Raw genomic sequence first — 17,672 nt, forward strand, 5'->3', positions numbered from 1 at the left:
ACTATCTTGATTACAACAGTATTTCTGGAACAATCCTTAATGTGTAGCGGTTATTGGTTATGTAACAGGTTTCTTGTGTTTTGCTCGAGTGGAAGGCCAGTCTTTGTACGCAGGAAACTCGCCTAGTGGGGAGACTGTAGCAATTGGTGGAAAGCAGCAGAGGTGTGCTCAGGACAGGAAACAGACACACCTGAAAAGCCTCCACCCGTCTTGGAGAGGTCTACCCGGGACTGGGCCTCCCAGAGAAAGAAAATAGCATGAGGAAAAGAGAGTGATTCATCTGGAGAGCAAGTGGGTGCCTACAGCTAGAATATAAGTGAAGCATAGGGGAGTCACCTTGGAGCCAAGACCTGGATCATGGACAGCCTGGAATGCCATTGTGAGGTATCTGGACTTTACCTTGTGTCTTCATTAGGGTTTCTGTTGCTGGGACAAAACGCATGACCAAGGCAACTTTGGGAGGAAACAGTTTATTTCACTTTACAGCTTGTAAGCATCATTGAGGCAAGCCATGGCAGGAACTTAGGGCAGACACCTGGAGGCAAGAACTAGGGGAGCAGCCTTGGAGGAGTGCTGATGGCTGACTTGCTCCTCCTGGCTTGCTCAGCCTGCTTTCTTATACCATCCAACACCACCTGCCCAGGGGTGGCACCACCCACAGTGGGCTAGGCCCTCCCACACCGATCATTAATCAAGACAGTATCCCACGGGTGATTCCCATGGAAACATTTTCTCAATTAAGAGTCCCTCTGCCCAGATACATCTAGGTTTATGTCAAGTTGACAAAGCCCAAACAGCACATCTTGCAAATCACACAGAGCCACCGGCTGCTTTTGCATGTGAGCAGATGAAGTGCCCATTTACTTACTCACAAGCATTGTCTTAGACCTTTTCTTGCCACGGCCTTGGATTCCCTATGGTTCCTGAGGTTTGTACTTTAGTGCCCCTCTGCCGGATCTACATGGTGAACTTTGTTTCTTAGTGATTTGTAGGGCTCCAAGTGCCTGTCAATAGGTGTTATAGGCACAGTGTAGGTGGGTATTTGGTATAACGAATTAAACCATGAATTTCTAGAGACTGTGGCTACCCTGTGGGTACTAGGTTGAGACTGAAGAAAGGTAGAAGGTAGAGCTCACTGAAATAAATCTGAGATAGAATTTCTGAAATCAAATGTTATGAACAAATTCACAGATGACTATGTACCCCTTGGCCCATTCCTAACCATATCTGCCTCCCGAGCAGAAGCTCATGGAAGTGTGTCTGCACTGCTCTACAGGAAGACCTGCTTGCTTTTCAGAGGCCTTCTGGAATTTCCATGTCACGAACAGATGGCACTGCTTTCGTTTGAGATGCAGAAGAATTTCCATGTATTCAAACAGCGAAAGCTTGAGGAAATACAGTATGGGTAGTAGCTAGAGTGGAGAAAGAGCATGGTATGTCAATAGAAAGCTAGACCCCACAAAAAGAAAAAAAATCTAGTGGGAGCCTTGGCCCACAGTCTGGGCTCTGCAGAGGTGTGGAAGATGGAGGGGAGAATTCGCAGGTCCTGGGCTCAGCTAGGCTTTCAGTTAGAAGCATGGCAATATTTTTTCCTCTCTCTCTCTAAATGTAGAAGGCTCCTGTTACATGCTTGGCCTTGAGAAGAACGGAAATGAAGCAAAGTGGAGGGGCAAGGTCAAGAGCATGACAGGCTTGGGGACAGGACACAGAAGTCCAAGGAATGAGGTAAATACCAAGAGGTCATCTATGTGGTGTGGCATGGCCAAGGAGTTGAGATTCAGGTGGGGGGTTAGAACATATCAGAACATTCAGTAACATCTGAGCACATTACAAGGTCACACAAATCACTTGCAAAACAAAGTGTGTCCTGTCAGTAAATAGATGAGGGTGTGGGAGTATTTGGTATTAGCACCACACTGCCAAGATCAACAGTTCATGTGCACAATTACTCATTAATCCTAACACCTATAGAAGAACATAAGAGCTAAGTACCAGGTACTGGAAGCCCCAGGACCAGTACTGTATTCTTGACAAAATCACCACCACCAGGCTGACATCCAAGGTGAGCCTTCTGAAGGAAATTGTTGAATGAATAAACAAATGATCAAAGACCTTCTGGTTCTTAGTGACATATCACCTCCTTCCTCTGCAATAGTTACTACCTAGACTCTACTAGCTCACCGAGGTAAGTGGATCATTATCTCAGCTGGGTACAGCTGGGATGGAGCAGGGACTTAATCCTAAGCATGTCTGCAAGAACCAGGTGAGTGCAGTGAGTTCATGAGAGATCTGAGTGTGAGAACTCTAGCAAATGGAGAATAGGAGTCATTTGAACAGGAACCAGCTGCTAGTCAACTAGAATCAAATTAGGATAAAGAAAAGATGCAAATTTGTGTTTTCAGTCAAGTAGCTTGTCATGGTCTGAATTTCTTTTCCCTCCATGCCCAGAATCCAGCATAATCGGCCTGGTATCTGCGTAGAGTAGAGGACATATAGGGAAACATGGTTTAGTAAGCCACAAAGCCCCTCCCCAAACTGCCTTTTGTGATGGACATGACATTGAACATGGTGATCTCTGTATTTAAAAGGAGAACACCACTGTTCCCCCAGGCAAGATGGCCAAAAGTGTCAGGTGTTAGGACACCCCCTTCCCCAATACACACTTCCTGCAGTTCCTTCTCACCTGTAGGCTAATCTCTGCCCTCAGGCCCTGGACCAGGCCTCAGGACAGCTCCTCCCCCAGCCTGCCAAGTCCCTGTGGCAGTCACTGATTCCTTGCCTGTTTGTTCTGCCAGAGGGGTGAGAGCACTGCACTGCGCTGGAATCCTGCCTCACCCCCTTCTGAACAGCTGCCTCCCCCAGCACATGAAAGCTGCTGAGCAAACAGAGAAATCAAAGATGGTTATAGGCTGCTAGAAAACCGTGTGTGCTTCCGCCTGGCTGCATCTGCCTGCCAAGCTGTTATGTAAGTCACAGACTCACTCAGGCCTGGACCCAAACAGATGCTTGTTGACAGCCCTTCCGTGACCCGCTCATCACCTAAGCTTCCCCAAACCCGGCCTCACCTGGAGTGCACCTGCCCCCGTGAGAGCCTTGCCCATCCTGCGGCTGACAAGCCACTTTTCTGTTTGTTTTGGGGTTTCCCTGTCTCTGCTCTCTTCCAGCACAGACACATGGGTGGGTCAGGGCCAAGAGTTGACTTTGGTCAGATTCCAAGTGACTAAGACATTTTTTTACTTTGGAAAACTCCATTTCACAATCCAGGGGAGATGGTTGTTTTTCAGCCTCCTAAGTGAATAATTCACTTCGGCTGTTTAGACACCAGAGCTGAAACGAGTAACTCCTGGAGCCCCCAGATGACCTCCTGGCTGGAAAGGGGCCTGACCGCGCCACTCTGATAACCAATACTTATTTCTATTTAGGTACCCTAGATATGTCCCACAGCCCAAGGCACCTAAACGGATTCAAAAAGGGCCTTTCTTCCAGCGTGTCCATGACTTGGTTAGATGTGTGGTTTCTGGACACTGCTGTCTTTCTCTCTGCAACACAGGGCTAGGAACATGGCAGATTCCAAATATCAGCTCCGCCCACATTCTTCATGTGCATGCATTCATGCATGCAGGTGTGTATTTGTTTTTGCCTCTGTGTGGAGTCCCTAGGTTGGTCCAATGTCTTCCACTATCTTGCTCCACTCTACATTGCGACAAGGTCTTGCCATTGAACTCAGAGCTCACATATGCCGCTTGTCTGGCTAGCCACGTTGCTCCAGAGACACCCCCCCCCCCCCCCCCCCCCCCCCCCCCCCCCCCCCCCCCCGTCTCCAAATTCTGGTCACTGGAAATACAGCTGGGCTGCCTCACCCTGAATTTACGTGGGTTCTGGGAATCCAAACTCCAATCCTCACGCTTGCACGGCAAGAATTTTTAACTGTTAAGCCATCCTCTTAGCCCCTAGATTCAGCATTTCCATTAGCATTGTTATCACATCTGAAATGAGCTCTCAGGCCCATTAGCAATGTAGAACTTAGACATTCGGACCTAACTGACACGGGGGTCCATTACCCTCCTTTTTGCAACCGGAGCTGGCCATAGCCCAGCATGAGTGCTCGATTCTCAAGCGCAGGGGTTTGAATTTTGGAGTGGGATATAACCTGTATTGGAAGCCATATGACCTTGTGCTGTAGCGTGAACCTTGCTGCATAATTGGCCTATCCTGTCTTCCTTTACCGTCTACATCACTTTATAATACACAGGCTTCCAAGGGGTCCCATTCTGATGCTGGCCAATGGCTGGCCATATCCACCCTTCACTTGTTCCATCCTGGAAAGGGTGAGTAGGAGAGCCTGTCCTGAGAACACTCTAGTATTAAGGAGTTTGCATCTTCAGGCTCATCTCTATTCTTGGCCCTCACCTCCCTCATTAACACAGGAAGTGAGGGGCTCTCACCAAACACCCACACAGCTGTTCAACTCATTCTCATTCTTCATGCATGGCCAAAGTGACCAGATTTAACAACTGAGGCAGAAAGCCCCTCCTAGGAAGACAGCCAGAAAGATCATGTCCCGAGTCCAGGCATTTTGAACAAGCTGAAACAGAAAGAAGGAATTGTTTTCTCTAGATCCTAGCCTGTAGAATATTTAACAGATCCCTAAGTCCACATAAGAGTAGATGTGTATGGGGGTACCCCATAAGCGCCACGGCACTGAGAGACACACTTGTCTGCTGCCCAAGAACTACTTTATTCAAGTACTGTATGGCACACTGAGATGCTGTGGAGGAGCTGCCCTCCCTTGGTTGCTTCTAAATTGGAGACCCCACCTCAGATCCTAATGCTCTTCTCAAGGAAGCTGCTCCCCACTGCACCTCAAGATGGCCTGCAGGTGGGAAATAAAAGATGAGCTGATGCAGCCCCTGCCGACTTCCAGGATGATAACTCCCTCATAGTGATCTGGGTTCTACACTAACATTTGGAAGACAAGACCAGTGTTGTCTGGACATGACCCTGGGACTGAGATGTTCTGAGTAGCTTCGCCATTGGAGGGGTGCTGGCCTCCTGCTTGGCTACACAGACTCCAAAAAGGGCCCCTAGAACTCCTCCTGGAGAGAGGCATGGAGAGGAAAATGCAGTGGAGTAATTTTGCTTAAAGAAAGGAGTTCATGAAGCATGCTCCCTCTAATGTGCCTAGGAGCAAGCTAGACTAGGCAGATAACAAGGAAAAGCTACACTGTTCAAATCACGTCTCCCTGTCCTCATTGGGGACCGTCAGGATGGGAAGTCTTCAGCTCCAAAGAACACTTTGGTGTGCCTGAGAATGAATGGTGTAGAAAGACTGGACTATTAGCCTGAACTTATGACAGCCTTCCGGAAGCCCTTTCTTTAACCTCAGACATTAAGTTTACAATCCAACCACTCTTGAGAGTTGGATATTAAGTAATAACATAAGAACAAGGAATCAACAGTCTCTCTCTCTCTCTCTCTCAATTTAGAGATATATAAACATTCCACTATACAGCTTAGGAACTTACACATTTAATCATTAACCATTGCCGCTCAGTTAAACCTAAACCATCGTATTATGTATAGTTAATCAATTACTTCTGGAAGGGTCTAAGAATCCAGAGATAATACATTTGGCTTTGAAGGATGAGTTTTTAATACATTTATTTCTTTATAGCAGCTTTAGATGTACATAAAAATGGCAAAGATGGCATTTCCTGTCGATGGCATCATAGTTGGATATGGTACATTTATTACAATTAACAAATAAGCGTGGATGCATTGTGATTACCTAAAGTCCATGCTTTAGAGAATGGGGTTTTATAGGGAAATAGAATTAAAATTCCAATGTCTTTTTTGGTCTGTAGTCTTGGGTATCAAACCCAAGGCCTTTCACATGCTAGGCCCACGTCCTATTACTGAACCATATCCAGGCGCCCTAATTTCTCAGAGGAATTGTGAATCAGACTTCCACCTGGCAGATAGAAAACCTTTGCTGAATTAAGCTTTCCCCTTTGGAACACTTACGGCTGTCTACTTCCCTGGATATCCAGGGAATATTAAATATTTTCTGGTCTAAAATCTGGATTGCTGTTGCAAAGAAGCGTTTTATAACCACAGTGGCATGAGATAGCCAAGAGTGGAGATTCTAGAATTAAATCACTTGGATCCTGGTTCTGACATTCTGAGCTGTTACTTTTCCAAAGCCATATTTTTCTTTTCCATCTACAAGATAGGAATGCTAATAGCATCTCCTTCATAGTGAGGACTTCCAGTGAGGAAGCACTTTCCACAGTTCCAAGCATACTGCAGTAAGGAAATGATGGGGGTGGCTTCTATCGGCTTCAGAGCCAAGGCCCTTCTGACCAGCCTTGCTCAACGAGCTAGTCAATGAGTGTCTAGATCAATTTAGTGAAAAATAGCTGTTTCAACAAATATCAGTGTCAAAGGTCAGAAGGGAGCAGAAAAATAGTTATATAAGCACAAACTTCATTGCTTGAGGAATTCTCTTCAAATTAGAAAAACAAGGCAATTATAGAGACTACTGACCTAAAAACCTGGGAGGAATTAATGACAGGTCTTTTCTGCTTTACCATTCTGCTTGTGGGATTAAAATGCCAGTGACTGTTTTGAGCCCCAGATATCTCTACTGAAGAAAAATGGTGTTTCATGGCTACTTAGGAACACTATGGAGAGCCACCCTACTGCCTGTCCCCCTTTCCTCTTTTTAGCACATGTTCTAATACTGCAGGTACATGGACCTAGTGCAATCATCAGGCATGTGGGTATTCATGCCTGGCCACACCTCTCATGCTCCATCCTTTCTGCCTAGGTGAACTCTCACAATTTCATCTGACTGATCTATTCTCAAGACTGAAGTCAGACATTACTTCCCTCAGAAAGCTTTGCCTTGATTAGCCCAAATATTGCTCTCTCCTTCACTCTGTGGTGAGTGTTGTTGGTGTCCAAGTTTAGCACAGTTCCCACAAGATGATGAGTGCTCAGAAAATCTCAGTGTCTTATCACTTACAAGTCAAGAGTCTTTGTGTTTTGAGATAGTGAATCCCTGTGTAGCCCATGCTGTCCTCGAACTCCCTATAGAGCACCAGCTTGCTTTCAACTCACGATCTCCTGCCTCTCACATGATGGGATTATAATTCTGTGCCCTTGTGCAAGGCCCAAGGGCTTTTCATTGTTCACTCAAACCCTGAAGTGGAAGCATCTTGGGAAGTACATGGATTTGGTACAGGTTACATATTGATAGCTGAGTCATGATGCAGCGGGTCAAAGGCTTCTCTTTGAAGAACACAGCTGAAGCCTTGTGGACGGAGTGGTACCGGGGATGAATGTGGGTGTTCGTTTCCAGGTTTCAGGGCATGAAATGTTGAGATACTTACTTCACAGTCTTCACGAGGCATCGAGAACTGTACTCACAAAACAAAAACAGTGACGACAGAACACTGCCGCTTGTCCTTTGTCCCATGCAAGTGCTCTGTGGTTTAAGCAGGTTCTCTGGGCTGAGGCTGTTCTAGGAAGGAGTTCCCATGCAGCCTGCTTCCTTTGACAGGTGTTTCACCTACCTGTCCCTGCCCACCTTTCTAAACCTGATGATCTTTACAATGGCCACATAAGTAAGATTTCTTCTTCGAGGTCACATCAAGTGTGGCCTTTAAAATTAGGATCCAAGCCCATGAGCAGGCTTCTAGAGTTTAAACAACTTCCTTCAGCATGGAGCATCTACTGGTGCTGTTGGCTTCATGCCCAGAGGATTGGCTCTCCCTGGATGTGGCTGAGCTGTCAGATCAGGTCTATGTCACATGTGCCATTTTCTCAGGCCAGAGAAATAGACCAGTGTTCTGCTATTGTTTAAGAAGTAATTTTAAATATCAAAATCATTAGTGTGTGTGTGTGTGTGTGTGTGTGTGTGTGTGTGTGTGTGTAGAGAATGTGTAAGCACGTGGTGGGGGAGGGGCAAGCATCTGCAGTGGTGTGCATGTGGAGGTTAGCTACAACTTGTGAAACGGTTCTCTCCTTCAGCCTTAATGTAGGTTTTGGGGATGGGACTCAGGTCCCCAGGCTCGTGTAATAAGTGCTTCTACCCACTCAGTCATCTCGCCAGCCCTCATTCAGGAGGTAGTTCATGTCCCCTGATTCTCTACCCTGTTCACCCCATGAATACCCCTGGTGCTGGGTAGGAAACAGGGTTCCAGGATGGGTAAGGAGGAATCTTCATATTCACTGTATTGTGACTTACCTACATCAGCATCCGTTCTGCACCTAAGGATTGAAGTAGAAATCTCAGTGGTAATAATGCCATGGGCTCAGAAGCTCTAGAGTAGACTTCAAAATCTCTCCATGTGGATACATACATTGGACAAGAGCGATGCATCTCCCTAGACAGATGAGTCCTTGCTGTTGTTTGGAAATTGATTTTAGCATAGAAGATTCTGTTATGATTTTTGTTATGTTCTTGGCATGTCACTTAGTTTGAAATGAAGCATGCACCATAAGACATTTGCAACTGTTTGATGACATGCCAAGCATGTCACAGTTTGTAAGTGAAGCCTGCACTAAATCTATAGCATCAGTGTGGAGACTCAGTCAAAGGGCATTTATACATTCTCTGGGTTTTCTTGCTCCAGCTGCATGTGTCTGGAAAGATGCTCCTGGATTCTGGAGAGCATCTGCCTTTGGGGAAGACATCATTATTTCCCTCGGACCAATCAGCTCGGACTGACAGCACTCCCGTCAAAGCGGGGAGGTAACACTAAGGTCAAATACATGATGATTCAGAGAGGAAAGCCCGGCAAACAGCGATGAAAACAGACAGCGGCAGCCGCTCCCTCTTGCTCTCTCTCTGGGAGATTAGTCTGTGGTTTTGGCACTAGACAACAACTTGGGGGAGAAAGCAAAGTTTATGGATATGGTTGCCTTTTCTCCTCTAAGCCAACCAGTGCCTTGTTTTTCTGTGAGCCTGCCACTGTGGGAAAATTGCTAGAGTGTAAAGTTTCCCTCTTTGTCCACAGCGTACTTCATTTACCAGGGAGCCAAGTTGGGAACAGAGCCGCCTCTCACACAGCCCATGAATGACTCCATTTTCTCAGGGCAGCCTCTGCCTGCCCATTGTTTAACTGTCATGGCCTCTTGTATAGGTGTTCCCTGCAGTCCAGGCTGTTATGTAACGCCTGGGCAGGGAACATCGCGTGAGAGAAAGAGAAATCAGAGGAAAATCCCAGAGGGCAACCCAGACCAAACTGTCTTCTTGGAGGGGGAAGGGGTACAGGGGAGAGGGAGGAAGGGAGGGAGGAAGGAGAGAGAAAGAGAGAGAGGAGGAGGGGAGGCTGATTTCATGTGTAAGCTTGACTGATAAACCCTGGGCTCTGGCATACAAAGCTGCCTGGGGCTGGCAGAAATGAATGCTTCTGTTTATATCCACAAGACAGGACATGCTGTACCCTCAGGTCAGTGCAGCTGTTACCTAGGTCCTCCCCCAAGACTCTGACAAGAAATCCTCCCCCTTTCCTTAAAGCCTAAGTGGAAAGGATATTCCCTCACCACAGGCTCTGCTGCGTTTCTTTCTCCTGCCACCTCACCGGCTCAGGGAGCCTCTGAATCCTGCCCGGTGAAGCACGCACCTGTGTCGATTTCCAGGCTGGCATGGTTCTCCAACAAGTCCGTTGTCAAAAGGCAGCCGTCGCTTGGCATCCATGAGTGCTGCCATTGTCTCCCATACCTGCATGTATTGCTGTGTCCTGAGAGTTTCCCATTGAGCTGGTTCGAGTGAGAAATGAGCCCTATAGGCTTGAGTAGTTGAACTCTTGGTTGGTGGTGCTGTTTGGGGAGCTTTAGGAAGTCTGTCACTGGGGGGTGGGGTGGGTGGGTTTTGAGAGATCATGGAGTCATCTCCCTTCCAGTCCACTGTCTCTGCTTTGTGCTTGCAATTGAAAACGTAATCTCCCAGCTCCCTGCTCCAGCTGACATGCTCGTTGCTCATTGCCATGTCTCCCTGACAGGACAGACTCTTGTCCCTCTGGAACAAAGCCAAAATAAGCTCTCTTCCCCATAAGTCACTGTGGGTCATGGTGTTTTAATCACAGCAACAGAAAGTAACTAATACGCACATCATCCCCTGGTCACGCTGCCAGTACTATGGTAGGATGAAGAGTGTGGAGGTGATACCCACACTGGTGTTTCCTTCAAGCTTGTTCTGTAAACTCAGAGTCCTGGCACCATTAGGACAGACCTTGTGGTGAGTAAAACTGGATTCCACATCTGGATATTTTTGGTGACTACGGCACATTCTCTTCCATTCTTAGAAAGTCACAGTCATGTTGTATAAAAACACCCTGATGGATTTGCAGGAAAGAAACCTGAACCACTCCCATGTGCCATTCAACTATGCTTCACAATCCCTGGAAACAGACACTTCACTTATATTGGTCTTAGTTGAATTTGTTGTTCACAGTTCCATTATGGGTGTTTGATCAATGTGTTGAATTAAACAGAAACACATTTAGTTGAGTCTTTTTTTCCCAAGCTATATGTATTAACTCTACAGGACTAGCATCTCATACAAAATACTGTTTTAGTTAAGTTTCTATTGCTGTGATGAAACACCAAGACCAAAAGTAACTTGAGAAGAAAGGATTTATTTCTGCTTATCATTCCCATCACAGTCTACCATTGAAGGAAACTGGGGCATGAATATAAGGCAGGAACCTGGAGGCAGAAACTGAAGCAGATGCCCTGGAGGAACACTGCTTACTGGCTTGTTCCCCATCACGTGCTCAGCCTGCTTTCTTACACAACCCAGGACCACCTGGCCACACATCAATCATTAATTAATAAAATGCTCCACAGTCTTGCCCATAGGCCAATCTGATGGGATATTTTCTCAACCGACGTTCCAATGACTCCAGCCTGTGGCAGGGAGCCTCTGAATCCTGCCTGGTGAAGCACGCACCTAATAGTCCCTTTGATTCACTTTGTCACCACCTCAAGTGTCTTCTTGGGGTCCCCATAGAAGAGAGTAATCTTTCATTTGTAGACTGTCTTTCAGTTGACAAAATCCTCTCCAATATGTGTCACCTCACATAATCCTCATCATGAGTCTCTCTCTATAGGCTCAGTTATAGTTTTACAGATCAGAAAAATCGTCACTTAATGACCAATTCAATGTAGTGCCATCAAGGGTCACAGGATGGACTGGCACCCAGGTGTGGCTTTAGAGACAGCCCTCTGCTCACCATCTCACCAGGGCTGACATATGGGTGACTTTGAGGCAAATATGAGGGAGAATTCCCTCCTCTGGGTCTCACAGGACCTGCCAACAACATTGCCATTCTATATCCACTTATGATTTTGCATAGCAAGAAAGATGCCTGGAGAGAATGAGAGAAAAGGTGGGAGAGAAGATGGAGGAAAGACAGGGAGAATGGACCAACTCACCCCCAGCTTCATAAGCCAGTTTTTGCCTTGCTCCCTGACCCAAGGGTCCCCTTTCCAGGATAGTGGACCATGGGAGTCTATGCCCTGGTCCAGTAACAGCAAACATAAATGTTCAATGAATCATTCAGGAGCACAGTCTATCATACCCAAGAGTGTTAATGATTTTCTTGCATTGCCCATGAGTAAAATACCCCCAGAAAGCTCTAGGAAGGCCTGTTGGTAGTTCAGGATTTATTAAGAAATGTGCACACACACACACATACACACACACACACACACACATACACACACACACACACACACACACACACACACACACACACACACACAGAGAGAGAGAGAGAGAGAGAGAGAGAGAGAGAGAGAGAGAGAGAGAGAGAGAGAGAGAGATGATCAATGTGGTTGTCACTTTTAGAACTCACTCTCTCTATATAGTGTAGTATATAGTATATGCATGTGTGGTGCACATGTATAGCATACGGAAGTCAGAGGAGAAATTTTGGCGTCTTTATTTTTGAGACGAGGTCTGTCACTGAACCTGAAGGTCACTGCTGTTTTGACTGAGCTAGCTGTCTAGTGAGCTCCCATGGTCTTTCCGTCTCTGCTCTTTAATACTGGGGTTACAGGCATGTGTAGCACTGCCTGGCTCTTCTGTGGGTGCTAGGGATTTTAATTCAGGTCCTCTTGCTTCAGCAGCAAGCATTCTTACCTGCTGAACCCCCTCTCCATCCCCCTTAGGACTATTCTTTATAACACCCCACAAGAAACGTTTCAAACCTAAAGAAAAAGTCTAGATGACCTAACGAGAAGCATGCCTTGCTTTGTAAATCATAGACTCTGCAGACATGTTCATGGAGGAATGAAACTGGAGCCAGATGAAAAAACTGGCAGAGCAATGGAAGATTAGCAGGAGGAAGAGGATATGAATGAAGTGCAATGTGTGTGTGTGTGTGTGTGTGTGTGTGTGTGTGTGTGTGTGTGTGTGTGTGTTTGGTTCCTAGGACCCACATGGTAGGAGGAAAGAACCACCTTCTTTAAGTTGTCTTCTGACCTCCACATGCATGCTATGGCAAGTAAGCAACCCCCCCCCCCCCACACACACACACCACACACACAATAAATGCATAAATATAAAGAGTAAAGCATAATAGTATGAGAGAAAAATAAGTTTAAAAAATAAGAGGAAAAAATCATAATGACGCCCACTATTTTGTATGCTAATTAAAAGTCAAAACAAACAAACAAAAACCAACAAGCACTCTATTACCACCAGGGTCCAGAGTTGAAGGCCCTCTGAAATCACAGGCTCCAAGGGCAGCACCATGGACAGTCACTCACCTGTGCTAGAGAGCTCAGGCTGGAAGCATAGGAGGAGCAGGGAAGGGGGAGAAAGGTCTCTGGCTGGAGAGTCATGCACTGTGTGGAAACCATGTTCTGTGTAGTTAGTAGTTGTTTGTTTGTTTGTTGACTCAGTAATGGATTTTTCTACCCTCTAGTGTGAAGGCACCAATCATAAATATCCTGTCATGTTTCCAGTGTGTGCTGTTAACATACTCCTGAGTGGGGCCATCCTGGAGCATGGTCCACCTACTAGCAGCCATGCCCTTAAGGAAAGCTGACTCTCTTTTTTCCAGACGCCATTGGCTGTCCATAGCTCCTCAGTTAGGGATGGGGCTCATGAACCACTTCCTACTCTGTGTTAGAATGGGTGGCCTGATCTTGTAGAGGTTGCAGGCAACCACAGCTACTGTTAGTTCTTCATGGGGGTAGCGACAACCAAAGTCCTTAGATGATGGGTCTTGGCTCCATGTGGAGTTAGCTAACTGAATGCGGAGGTTGTGGAAAATTTGCCGACAGTGAATGGTTTCTAAATGCATAACAACAACAACAACAACAACATCAATTCAAAATCTAATGTGTAATGAATCTAAGGCGTTTCTGTCAGTGACCGCCCATGTTGCACTGTGTCGCTTCCCCTTGGTCTGGAACAAAGGACAGACACACCTTCACTGTCCACGCTGCTATGCCCCTCGGTGCCAACCAACACTGCCCAAAGCACCTCGGCTCAGACTGGAGACTAGTGTATGTTATGAAATGCTATGAAGTGAAATGTTTGTGCTGTACTGATATATTTTTTCTGCTCATATAGAAATAAAGTCATTTCATTATGGAGGACAAAGACTTTTACCATTCCTAAGCATGTAATTATCAAATTCAGATATATTTAGATTATGTTGTTATTAGAAGGTTTGATCTTAAAAATGGTTATTTGAGTTACTGAGTGTCGTTAAAAAAATTATTAAATGAATTTTGACTTGGGATTAATTAGGTCAGGATTTCCATCTGAAGTTGTCCTATTCATATTTCTGCTAATTTGTATTACATAAATTATGTAAACTGTCATTCTTAATTATGAAATTGCAATACTGATGAACTCTGAAAAACATTGAAGACACTCCAAGTCCTAAAAGTACCAAATATTCAGCCATTAATTATTTGAAACAAATAGGCATATCTGCCTCATTAGTATACAAATTTGCTTTAGTCTTTAATAAATGGTAAGATTATAAGTATGCAAAGGAATTATTTTGCAATAAATTTCTTTATAATTTATTATCAGTGTTTGATTTGTATAACTGTTTTAGATAGATAGGTAGGTAGGTAGATAGATAGATAGATAGATAGATAGATAGATAGATAGATAGATATAGATACATATCCCCAGAATTGCATAAAAACTTCTTGGGCTAAAGGGTCATGAATGGAAGTGGTAAAGAAACTTTGTCTAGACCACATCAATTACTCTTTACGTCTTCTGTCTTCCTCCAGCCTCCCAGGAGCCCTGAAAAATGGCTTGTGTTATTTTCATGCAGTGGACTTTACACACAGTTGAAACCCTCTGGACTTAGTGTTCCACTGCACAATCCAAGGACACATCTAGAATCTAAAAAATTCTACCTTTTATTTTCCTCAGAAAAGGCATTAAATATTAAATAATGCCTTTTAGGCCTGAACTCTGATAATTGAGGCTACCACCCCTACATATTCCTGCATGAAAATCCCATACCAAAACAGAGTGGCGTAAAGTCACATTTATTATGTTCATAAACCTTCCCTTTCAGTAGAGTGTTAAAAGAACAGCTTGTCTTTGCTAACCATATCAGGTGGAGCTGCTCTAACGCTCCAACGAGATATTTGAGTACATGAGCTTTGGAGGCCCCAGCACGCACCCTCTGTCTGCCGTTTATAGCTGCAGATGCCGAACTTCCTCTCCTGTCCTGCCCTTTCCCTCCTCCCTTCTTCTTTCCTGCCCTCCCCTCCTCTCCTTCCTCCTCTTCTCTTCCCCTCCCCTTCCCTCTCCTATTCCTTTCCACACCCCCTCCCCTCTCCTCCATGCCCACACCCCCAGTCTGGCTCACAAGATCTTTCCAGCTTCAGAGCAGCTATGCACCTTTCAGGAAAGCTGTACCACCGAGGTATAGGTGGACTTTTATGAAGTAACATCAGAAGTCAACTATGCTACATCTACCATATTATACCCACCAAGGCTGCCACAGGGCCCATCCAGGTTCTGGGGGATGGGAGACAGACTTCACCTCTTGTTGGGGGATAGTAAGGTTCTAGAACAACATGTAAGACTATAAATATTGCTATGGGAAGATTTTGGGAATTCACTCTGCCACGAAGAGCAAATCGCTGGTGAGAATATGGAGACTTGGGTTGCTGGTTAGTGAGCATTCAGACAGACAGAGCAGCTCTGAGGCTGCCTTTTGAGCACTGTAGGTTGAGCGAGGATAAAATAATAAAAGCAAATGGAGGCCAGACCAGTGGTACCCCTCCACCCAGCACGCTGCTTCTTCACACCATTGCTGACAGGCACGGAAACAGACACTGCCAGTTTTTATTAACCAGTCAGCCGAGGGAAGCTGGGATGTTCAGAGCAAAGGCAAAAGAAAGTTGGCGATGGGTCTCAGGATTGATGGCTCTAAGGGCGAAGAGAACCCAGCGAGCTCCAGCAGCTGTCGTTTCAGCCGAGGGCAAGTTTTCCTCTACAGATCCGGGGCTGTCATTCCATGACACACACACACACTGGATTTGGTCTGCTCGTGGGACGAAGGATGGTGAAAACCCATGCAGGTCCTAATTCCACTAGTAAGGAAGATAATGCTTTAATAAAAGGGACCTAGTAATAAATGAAGCACCATGCTATGAAACACAGTAAGGAAACAGAAATCTCTGTGATAGAATAAGAAGACGGAAAAAAAAATGTTGGAGTACGTGAGGGCTCTAAAGAGAAATTGGGAGCTCAGAATCCTTGTACTGTTTGCCTGTGTCTACTTGTAAAATCATACAATAAACAGGTGTTAATAACCCAGAAAATAGAATAGATTTTCAAAAGTATAATATTTATAACTGAGTATGATTAACAATGAAGACATGAGAATAAAACCCAAGGAACAGTCGGGCCTGGTGGCACACGCCTTTAATCCCAGCACTCAGGAGGCAGAGGCAAGCAGATCTCTGTGAGTTCGAGGCCAGCCTGGTCTCCAAAGCCAATTCAGGACAGCCAGGACTGTTACATAGAGAAACCTTGTCTCAGAAAAACAAAAACCATACCAAACCAAACCAAAACCCAAACAAACAACAATAACAACCCCTGCCCCCCCCCTCCCCAGCCACCAAGGAACAATAAAGCAACTTGAAATGGCTAAGACACCTATTTAACTTATTTTATTGTTTAATGCATGTGGGTGTTTTGCCTACACGCATTATTACTATGTATCACTTGCATTCCTGGTTCCTGTGAATGCCAGAAGAGGGGGGTCAGATGTCCTGGAACTAGAGTTACAGACAGTTGTGAGCTGCTATATGGGTGCTTCAAATGGAACCCAGGTCCTCTGGAAGAGCAACCAGTGTTCTTCACTGCTGAGCCATCTCCAACCCCTGATGTTAGTGATCTTAAAAACTATTGTTCTTCTCGGTCTTTGAACTGTTACTGAGATTTACTAGATGCTACCACTAAGGAGTGTTTCCAAGTGAAGGTGACAGACATTAAAAAAACACCACTTTAATTTGACAATTATTTTATTAGCGCCTATTAATATACAAAGCAATGGGTTTCGTCATGACATTTTCAGAAATATAGAAATACTCGGCATCATGCCAGTATCCACGTGTATTGCACATTCTGTGAGTCTCTTTTCTATTCCCCATAGGATATTTCCTAATTTTTTTTAATCGAGACATTATTTTAATCGAGTTTGACTCCGAGTAAAACCGAGATAGGTGGAAGTCCGGCACTTCCGTCTGCTCTTCTTTACTGTATTTGAACCACTGTCCTTTCAGTTCCACTTAACCTCTCAGACAGTTCGAGGGGAGTGTAAACAACCACCTGTAATACATCTGTCATCATTGCTGTGGATTTTTTAAACATAATTTTTTATTGATTCTTTTAGTATCTCACATCATGCACCCCAATCCCACTCATTTTCCAGTCCCTCCCTATCTACCCTTCACCCTTGCAGTGCCCTCACCCAATAAAAACAAACAAACAAAAACAACCACTTTGCTCCTCCATCTTTCCTGCCTCTCCATCACCTCTTCATTCACGTTAGTGGCATTGGGAACTACTGTGTATCATGCAGTATAACTTTTTGTCCAAACAGCTTTACATGCAATTGCCCACTGCGATGAGTTGTTGGCCATGATCAAGGCCTCTGGCGCCTGAAATCCCATCAATACAGAACCCTCACATAAACTCCTCTTGGGTATCCTGCTGTTGGCTGAGTCATGGAGATCTTCATGTGATCCAGCAGGTCTTAGATGGGGTAGATGTTGGGGTGGGCTAACTTAAAGCACTGGATGGGGGCCTGGGTGGCAGCTGAGTTGGTCAGTCTGGGCCTTCACTGAGATCACCCCCCTCAGGTGAGCCAGCTCTCCTATGCCCACACCATCAGGGTCAGCTCTCCCAAGCCTGGGGTGAGGGATGGGGCCAGCTCTCCCAGGGCCAGGGTCATCTGGGCCAGCTCTCCTGTATGGGGTAGGGCCATCTCTCCCATTGCAGATCTCGCGGGGCGGGGGTGGGGGAGGGCAGCGAAGGAAAGGGCTGACTCAGCACTGCCCTCAGATTTCAACAGGAATGGTTTGAATGGCCCCTGGTAGTAACACGGGCCAGGGACATCAACACAGACCCCAGCTGCAATAGGACCATGGACCCCGATATGGTC

General features: G+C 45.7%; 1 long non-coding RNA gene across 1 annotated transcript; it reads right to left on the reverse strand.

The window, feature by feature from the left end:
• Nucleotides 1-5,694: 5,694 nt before the first annotated feature.
• On the reverse strand, nucleotides 5,695-9,835 carry LOC128109422 (uncharacterized). Its single transcript, XR_008217813.1, has 3 exons — nucleotides 9,633-9,835; nucleotides 8,252-8,274; nucleotides 5,695-7,421 (listed from the first exon to the last, which is right to left on the reverse strand). It is a non-coding gene; the product is annotated as an uncharacterized LOC128109422 (long non-coding RNA).
• Between the last annotated feature and the right edge of the window lie 7,837 nt (nucleotides 9,836-17,672).

This window comes from Peromyscus californicus, unplaced genomic scaffold (genome assembly GCF_007827085.1).
Source record: "Peromyscus californicus insignis strain IS unplaced genomic scaffold, ASM782708v3 Scaffold_14__1_contigs__length_90479793_seg_2, whole genome shotgun sequence".
In the NCBI taxonomy this organism is placed as follows: domain Eukaryota; kingdom Metazoa; phylum Chordata; class Mammalia; order Rodentia; family Cricetidae; genus Peromyscus; species Peromyscus californicus.